Source organism: Entelurus aequoreus, linkage group LG03, assembly GCF_033978785.1.
Source record: "Entelurus aequoreus isolate RoL-2023_Sb linkage group LG03, RoL_Eaeq_v1.1, whole genome shotgun sequence".
Classification (NCBI taxonomy): Eukaryota; Metazoa; Chordata; class Actinopteri; order Syngnathiformes; family Syngnathidae; genus Entelurus; species Entelurus aequoreus.
The window spans coordinates 76206652-76216713 of NC_084733.1; the positions used below are offsets into that span (position 1 = coordinate 76206652).

Genomic DNA, 10062 nt, shown 5'->3' on the forward strand with positions numbered 1-10062 from the left:
ATCCCACCACATGGTAGTCCAGGTTGCTTTAATCAGCGGACATTAAACAGGGGGCGGGTGTTGTTGTTGTCGTGCGGGTTCAGGGACTGTCTTGGTCTGGGGAAGTCGAATTTGAGAGGGGGAGGAGGGAGGGAGGGTGATGGCCAAGAAAGCCGAGTCCTTTTGTCCCTAAAATGTCTGGTCAAACTGGGGTCAGGGGCAAAGGTGGGCTAATTTAAGGGGAACAGGCAGCCATTATAACGCTTATAAGCTCGACTGTGTTTATTTTCACTGAACTACATCTCTGTCTCGCATATGCAAACACCTTCCATTTTCTTTGTTCTTTGCAGAGAAAAGTAATCTGGGGTTTAGAATTAGAATTAACCTCGCGGTGGCAAAATACAACTTTTGCTTGAGGCGAGAGTCACAGAGGAGGAGGAGGATCCATCTGTCCCCGTAATAAAGCTCATCTTTGCTGTCAGTTTGGTCTAAGTGACCAGCCTCCATCTGCTCCTCGCCGCTGAAAGGTCGCCGGTGATCATTGATCCCTTATTGATTCCGCCACTTGCTTAATGGCCAGCCAGGTCACTTCATTAACCGTCAGCCGCCGCGTTTTAATCGCGCTGGGCTAATTTAAGTCCAGCCCTGATTAATTCCCCCGCAAATCCACGTCACAGCGTCAATGGTGGGATTAGCGGGCCAACAATGGATGACAGATGACTGACAGAGTGGCTTTGCAAAGCGCCACCGAGGCTTGTATTGTACATTTATTTAATGAACATATTGTGTTAATAAACTCCAAAAATGGACGCGCCATATTGCTCACATTTATTGCAGAACATATTGTTCAGTCATTTGTTATTTTTAGGAGGTCAAGCCGGTGTGTCACTACAAAGACAAAGGGGATGCAAGGTTTATGTTGTAATTATAACCTATTACGGCATTCAGAAACTAAAGTTATCATTGTCATATATTTGAATTGCACCATTTTAAAAGTGCAGTATTACATCATTTAAAAAAAATAGTGTGTTGTCCAAAATATGGCTTTGATGCTGGAAATTAGTATGTTTAAAAAGTGCTTATAGTAAACTGTTTTGTGTGTCTGTAGCTTTAATTTGTCCACGGAGTGTGCCTCCAAAAAGTGCTAATGTGTGCTTTATCCACTTTTTACATATACTGTGAGGATCCGTTGCCCGGATCATGTTTTGTTCTATTGGTTTTACTACAGGGCCGGCCCGTGGCATAGGCCGTATAGGCAAATGCTAAGGGCGCCGTCCATCAGGGGGCGCCATGCCAGTGCCACAAATGTTGGAGAAAAAAAAAAAACAGTTGGTACTATTATTTCTAAATACAAAAAATAATCCCACGTTAATTAAAATGCAAAGTAAAGCCTATTTAATAGAAATATTATTTGTTACAACATTACGCCTCCCCCCCCCCCCCCCCCGCACGGTGCGCCCCCTCCCTTCCCGTATCATGACTCTTTTTGGACGTCACCACATCAAAAAATCAACACAAGATGTCAAAACGGCCAAAACTGTCAGGTGCCCAGGGAAGAAAAAAGAGAAAAGAAGAGGAGGAGAAACGAGAAAAAGACAGAGGTAGCAGGGAGGTAACGTTAGCCTACATGAAATTATTTGTCTGTTACAGAATGTGATAGTAACCTGGCTTTTTAGCATTAAGCTAATGTTACATGATTCGGCAATTGCTAATCAATAAATAGCTAGTTCTGTTTTAACGTTGGGTTAATATTGTGGAGGGGGCTAAATTGTTATGGGAAATAATAATGTAACGTTAGGTAATTACAGTACTCCCACCTTACATTCCTCAGGGACATTTGTATTAGATCTTTTAAGCAGGTGTTTTTTGTTTACATTGTTATTGCCTTCTGGTAACTAATGTTTGCCCTGCAGGTAATAGTCACTTTTCCACCCCTTTATATATTAGGTATAGTTGTAAGCTTAGTTGTTAAAGTGCACATCATTAATGTTAATTAAGCAATATCACATGAGAGGGAATGTGTTTTTTTAATTTGAGCACTGCTGTGATTCGGTTAAAGATAATCATAACATAACATTCTCATATAATATGTTAATTTGCTTTCTTTAAGTAAATAAAAAGGTCAAAGACGAAGCTATTATGTTTCTTGTGAGTATATACACTTCACTGCCGATGTGGGGGGGCGCCACCTAAAATCTTGCCTAGGGCGCCAGATTGGTTAGGGCCAGGCCTGTTTTACTACCTCAGTTCAGTTTTCAGCACCCCTGGGTTTGTGTTTTGGTTACCATGGGTGCTGATTAGTTTCACCGGCCTCTGGTTTGTGTTTGGGACGCTCACCTGCTCCTGGGCACTAATCAGAGAGCTACATATTATTGTTTTTCAACACACACTGTCTGGCTGTCTTAATAGCTTCCATGCTACGCTTAGCTATTTGTTTTCTCGTTAGCTATTCCTGTCATGTCTGTGTGATCATGTTTTGTTTAAGTTATGTTCTGCTTGGTTTTGGACTCTTTTTAGTTCCTGCTTTTCCCTCCCTTGTCTTGTTTCCATGATTACCCATTAGTTTCACCTGTTCCACGTTTGGACTCATTGTGCAGTCTTGTTTATCACCATAGCAACCCATTAGTTTTCTCCTGTCCTCACGACTCACGCACCTGTCTTTAATCATGTCTTCACTATTTAACCCTGTAGTTGCCAGGCAGTCAGCCTGGCGACATCACACTCCTGACACTCTGTTTCATGTCCATCGTTTATGCTGCTCCTTTCGTCCGCAAGTAAGTTATTGTTTATCAAGGCCATAGTTAGCAAGTTTTGTTTTCTGTCCATAGTTTACGCCAAAGTGGTAGTTTTGTTTTTCATAGCCAAGTTTTCTACCTCCGCTGTGAGCGCCTTTTGTTTATTTTTCCTTTTGAGTGTTAAAATTAAATATGTCTTCAACTTCACGCCATGTCCGCTCCAACTTTTATTGCATCTCGGAAAAACAAACCCGCCATAGTCCACATCATGAAAATTCCATTATCTCCCCGTGCTATCGGCACGCTGTATTTTTGTATTTCGAACGATTTATGGACAATAAATCATTTTCTTACCTGCACACTGCATCCAGAGTTTCCGTCTGCATCTTGGGAGAACGACCCACGCATGAACATGCGACCACATCGTAACAGGAGACAGCCAGCCAGTCGGTGGCGAAAAACAGGAATATGTAGCAAAACTCAAACCCAAGGGTGCTGAAAACAGAACTGAGGTAGTAAAACTAATAGAAAAAAACGTGATCCGGGCAACGGATCATCACATATACACTGTAACATATATATATATATATATATATATATATATATATATATATATATATATATATATATATATATATATATATATATATATATATATATATATATATATATATATATATATATATATATATATATATATGTATGTATATATGTATATATATATATATATATGTATGTCGTGGTCAAAAGTTTACTTGTTGGTCACAAAAAACATTCATGAAGTTTGGTTCTTTTATGAATTTATTATGGGTCTACTGAAAACGTGAGCAAATTTGCTGGGTCAAAAGTATACATACAGCAATGTTAATATTTGGTTACATTTCCATTGGCAAGTTTCACTGCAATAAGGCGCTTTTGGTAGCCATCCACAAGCTTCTGGTTTAATTTTTGACCACTCCTCTTGACAAAATTGGTGCAGTTCAGCTAAATTTGTTGGTTTTCTAAAATGGACTTGTTTCTTCAGCATTGTCCACACGTTTAAGTCAGGAATTTGTGAAGGCCAATCCAAAACCTTTATTTTAGCCTGATTTAGCCATACCTTTACCACTTTTGATGTGTGTTTGGGGTCATTGTTCTTTTGAAACACCCAACTGCGCCCAAGACCCAACCTCCGGGCTGATGATTTTAGGTTGTCCTGAAGAATTTGGAGGTAATCCGCCTTTTTATTGTCCTATTTACTCTCTGTAAAGCACCAGTTCCATAGGCAGCAAAACAGGCCCGGAGCATAATACTACCACCACCATGCTTGACGGTAGGTATTGTGTTCCTGGGATTAAAGGTCTCACATTTTGTCCTCCAAACATATTGCTGGGTATTGTGGCCAAACAGCTCAATTTTTGTTTCATCTGACCACAGAACTTTCCTCCAGAAGGTCACCATGATGTGATCGAGTAATTTGCATAATTTGCTATGATATGATTTTCTTTAAAAAAGGCTCAAAAAAACGTATACATAAATTTAAAACAAATCTGTTTTTATACATTAGTATTAACATATATTTTTCATCGTTTTGCCATATTATCAATTGTTGCTGCTTTTTGTACAATGTACTTTGTTGAGATTTTTTCAAGGGTTTACGGACGTTTTAAAATGAAAAACAACTAGCAACAAATCTAGCATCTTCTTGTGGTGTTATTATGTGGTGTTTAAAAACTCTACTTCTGTACCACAATGTCGCTGACTAAAGAGGCTGAAGCGAGCATGACGTCACACTAGCTTGGCGCTGTTGCTAGTTGGACTTTCTCTTCTTAAAAGCCGCCACTGTTCTCTTAATAGTTGCACATTTTGTAGATATCTGTCCACGGGTATATCTGCACTATATATAAAAATCACATCAATATTGCAGACATGCTGACAACGCTCCAGACAATGGCATGCGTTTTGTTTACATCCGGTTTCGGTAGCGCAGTTTTCGGTGGTCAAAGTATTTTTTTTGTTGGTCAAGTTTTCGGTACATCACTTGTCAATAGTGCGCAAATGATAGGCTATATATATCAATACATACTGTAACGACCAGCTAATGTTAATGTTTTATGTTTGTGGTTTTTCCCATGTTTACAAACACACCGTCAGTGCCTGAAAGGTGAGAATGAGGAAGTGTTGTGTATGCGGCAGGCAAGCGAAGACTTACAAAGACTTAAGTGTTTTCATGGTAGGTAAAACCTGTTGGAATTGTGCCGTTGTTTGTTATTATAAGATCGGTAATAAAAGTTAAAAATAGCGTCGGACTTTGTCTGATTTCTTCTGGGGGTTACAATATATTTTATTACTTTAATTTGTTCTCAAGTTTAAAAAAAGACCTTATTTTCAAAGTGTGGCGGTAATAAAAAAAAAAAAATTCCCTATTGTTTCTGCTAGGTTTGCGAGCAAGAATATTCCTTTGTGCCATTACGGTTTATAAGTCATTCTAAAATACATTTCCTGACTAGTGATGTCATCCATCACCGGCTGTGGTCCGTATGGGCTTCAAAGGTAGTCATTGTAATACACCGTTCTACCACTTGTGGCTTAATGACAATCTCAAACAAACGGAAGAAGTCTGAAGCTAAAGTCATAGCGAAGTGTGTGAAGCGTAAAACGTATGACTTAAGTGGTGAATCTGTATTTTCATTTGAACTTTAATTTTATTGACTTTTATTGTTATGTATTATTCATTGTGTTTATTTTAGCACTAAATATTTATATGTACATTTATTTTTCATTATTGTAAATAAGGCAGTCCCTTCTTATGCAATATATTTTCGTTAATCAATACAAAAAAGTGTCTTAAAGCATTAATTACAACAAGCTTTAGTTAACATAACAGACTAAACAACAACACATTGACACCCCCCATCAATACAGTATATATAAACGGTAAAACATTGAATATTAAAGGCCTACTGAAATGATTTTTTTTTATTCAAACGGGAATAGCAGGTCCATTCTATGTCATACTTGATCATTTCGCGATATTGCCATATTTTTGCTGAAAGGATTTAGTAGAGAAAATCGACGATAAAGTTCGCAACTTTTGCTCGCTGATAAAAAAGCCTTGCCTGTACCGGAAGTAGCGTGACGTCACAGGAGCTAGTATTCCTCACAATTCCCCATTGTTTACAATGGAGCGAGAGAGATTCGGACCGAGAAAGTGACGATTACCCCATTAATTTGAGCGAGGATGAAAGATTCGTAGATGAGCAACGTTACAGTGAAGGACTTGAGAGGCAGTGATGGACGTATCTTTTTTCGCTCTGACCGTAACTTAGGTACAAGCTGGCTCATTGGATTCCACACTCTCCTTTTTCTATTGTAGATCACAGATTTGTATTTTAAACCACCTCAGATACTATATCCTCTTGAAAATGAGAGTCGAGCACGCGAAATGGACATTTAAAGTGACTTTTATCTCCAAGACAATACATCGGTGACACACTTAGCTACTGAGCTAACGTGCTAGCATCATTCTCAAATGAAGGTAGAAACAAAAGAAATAAACCCCTGACTGGAAGGATAGACAGAAGAGCAAAAATACTATTAAACCATGTACATGTAACTACACGGTTAAAAATTCTCAGCCTGGTAAGGCTTAACAATGCTGTTGCTAACGACGCTAAGGCTAATTTAGCAACTTAGCAACCGGAACTCACAGAACTATGTACTCTCTCCTTTTTCTATTGTGTTTCACGGATTTGTATTTTAAACCACCTCGGATACTATATCCTCTTGAAAATGAGAGTCGAGCACGCGAAATGGACATTTAAAGTGACTTTTATCTCCAAGACAATACATCGGTGACACACTTAGCTACTGAGCTAACGTGCTAGCATCGTTCTCAAATGAAGATAGAAACAAAATAAATAAACCCCTGACTGGAAGGATAGACAGAAGAGCAAAAATACTATTAAACCATGTACATGTAACTACACGGTTAAAAATTCTCAGCCTGGTAAGGCTTAACAATGCTGTTGCTAACGACACTAAGGCTAATTTAGCAACTTAGCAACCGGAACTCACAGAACTATGTACTCTCTCCTTTTTCTATTGTGTATCACGGATTTGTATTTTAAACCACCTCGGATACTATATCCTCTTGAAAATGAGAGTCGAGCACGCGAAATGGACATTTAAAGTGACTTTTATCTCCAAGACAATACATCGGTGACACACTTAGCTACTGAGCTAACGTGCTAGCATCGTTCTCAAATGAAGGTAGAAACAAAATAAATAAACCCCTGACTGGAAGGATAGACAGAAGATCAACAATACTATTAAACCATGTACATGTACGGTTAAAAATTCTCAGCCTGGTAAGGCTTAACAATGCTGTTGCTAACGACACTAAGGCTAATTTAGCAACTTAGCAACCGGAACTCACAGAACTATGTACTCTCTCCTTTTTCTATTGTGTATCACGGATTTGTATTTTAAACCACCTTGGATACTATATCCTCTTGAAAATGAGAGTCGAGCACGCGAAATGGACATTTAAAGTGACTTTTATCTCCAAGACAATACATCGGTGACACACTTAGCTACTGAGCTAACGTGCTAGCATCGTTCTCAAATGAAGGTAGAAACAAAATAAATAAACCCCTGACTGGAAGGATAGACAGAAGAGCAAAAATACTATTAAACCATGTACATGTAACTACACGGTTAAAAATTCTCAGCCTGGTAAGGCTTAACAATGCTGTTGCTAACGACGCTAAGGCTAATTTAGCAACTTAGCAGCCGGAACTCACAGAACTATGATAAAACATTAGCGCTCCACCTACGCCAGCCAGCCCTCATCTTCCCATCAACAGCCGTGCTCACCTGCGTTCCAGCGATCAACGGCGCGACGAAGGACTTCATCCGTGGGTTATGCGGCAAGCATCAGCTAGGCGTCTTCTATCAGGGTAAGTAGTCCTTGTTGTGTTGCTGTAAGTATTGTACTTAGCCGCTAAGACACCGATCGATCCCACCTACAACGTTGTTCTTTGCAGCCTCCATTGTTCATTAAACAAATTGCAAAAGATTCACCAACACAGATGTCCAGAATACTGTGGAATTTTGTCGAAGAAAACAGAGCTTTGTGTATTGTGTCCAATAGGGCCCAAACACTTCCGTGCATTTTATGACGTCACACGCATAAATCATATCCAAAGGAGATTTTCAACCGGAAGTGTGGCGGGAATTTTAAAATTGCACTTTATAAGTTAACCCGGCCGTATTGGCATGTGTTTCAATGTTAAGATTTCATCATTGATATATAAACTATCAGACTGCGTGGTCGGTAGTAGTGGCTTTCAGTAGGCCTTTAAGAGTATATGAACCACCCCTACCTTGTTTATTTCCCTGATGACCTTAAAGTTTTGTAATCCATCAGACATATAAGGCAGCGGAAATGGGTCAAACATGTCGAAGTGTGGAGAGTGTTGTGCATTTTACCCATAAGGCTTGGTAATGGGTTTAAATACTGTAGGTATAATCTTGACTTGTGTGTGGTGCTTAGACATTTTTAATCATGTCCACATAGTTCAGTGGGCAAGGTGTGTTTTTTGTACCACATTTATTAACTTGCTGTGTAGTTTTTAGTAATTAATCAGAATATGGGTGGTAAACGCTGTTTGAACGGTATTTATATGTTGCTCCTATGCACAATGTCTTGCTAATGATCAATGACTAATAATACTGATATTCTTCATCAGATGGCAGCATGTTGTCAACAGACAAAGCCCAATATCATCAAATACTAACATGTGGATCTGATCTACGGGCTATAGTCTGGGTATGGTTGGTCGGTATGGTTGATACTTCATGGGTTTGATTGATATTTTTGCGATCGTAAAAATATTTTGTAGTTTTTGTTATTGTTTACAAACTGAGGAAATAAGTCCCTGGACACGGGAGGGCTTTAAGGGCAACAAACTAATAATTGGTAGGAAATCATTTAAATATTTAATTGATATTGATACATCGTAATCCTGGTTGTGATCAAAATTTTAATCATTTAATGATCTTGAACATTTTTCCTGGAATAAGAGTTGCAAAAAACGCCAGATTCTGAAGTTATATGCGACTTGTCGCGTATACTTTCTTTGTACTTGGAGTGTAATTCCCAATTGTAGCACCTCAGGTGTCACTGAGAGGACACAGTGTTGTTCAAACACACGGCTTGTTTGTGTGTGCCAGGTGTGTGTCTCTCTCCTGCGGTCCTGCTGCTTAATCTTGGCGTTGGGCGACATCGCCGTCACTTTGGTGTTTGTTATCAAATACAGGCCTCCCTGCTATCAGCCTGTGACAAACTCCTACAATCTGTGTTTGACTGAGGGATTGTGTGTGTGTTTTTGGGGGCCCCCCACTGTAGATGCTCTGATGAAATTAGCCTTAATCACTTTCTAACCTGAAGCTGAGCTGGGGCCTTATCAGGATTTCCTGTGTGTGATTAATGGGCGTCTTCCTTTTTGAATCTCCCTCACAACTACTTTGATGTTAATTATATTGTAAATTTATACAAAGTAAGCGGACTTGCATTCAAAGCTCTCAGACTCTTGACCCGACATAGACCAGAAGTGTACAGAACAAAGTGAAGTACCGTACATTCCGGACTATAAACCGCTACTTTTTTCCTATGCTTTGAACCCGCTTATTAAATGGAGCGGCTAATTCATGGATTTTGCAGACAGTTTTCATTAAACATTAAACATCAGATATATTGAAAAGGTGTGTTACTGTTTCTCCTACGGCAGTGGTCCCCAACCTTTTTATAGCTGGGGACCGGTCAACGCTTGAAAATTTGTCCCACGGACCGGGGGGGGTGTGGGGTATTTTTTATTTTTTTATTATTATTTTTTTCATAAAGAAATACAATCATGTGTGCTTACGGACTGTATCCCTGCAGACTTTATTGATCTATATTGATGTATAATGTATGTATTGTGTTTTTTATGTTAATTTAATAAAAATAAAAACTTTTTTTTTTTTTTTTTATTTCTTGCGCGGCCCGGTGGTTGGGGACCACTGTCCTACGGCACCATCTTTTGGATGAGTATGCTCACCGCAGGTGCAGTGCTCTAAACCGGAAGTACCTGTGTCGTTCCGTCTCCTAGTCATCCATAGCGTCTCTACTCGTATGGATTCTTCATTCGTCACTCTAAGCAACGTTTGTAAGTTTTACAATATACAGTCGCGATCAAAAGTTTACATACACTTGTAAAGAACATAATGTCATGGCTGTCTTGAGTTTCCAATAATTTCTACAACTCTTATTTGTTTGTGATAGAGTGATTGGAGCACATACTTGTTGGTCACAAAAAACATTCAT

General features: G+C 39.1%; 1 long non-coding RNA gene across 1 annotated transcript in view; it reads left to right on the forward strand.

Annotated features, from left to right (window-relative positions):
• The window catches only part of LOC133645790 (uncharacterized), a 34277-nt gene that overhangs the window by 23282 nt on the left and 933 nt on the right, over positions 1–10062 (forward strand). The window lies entirely within an intron of this gene.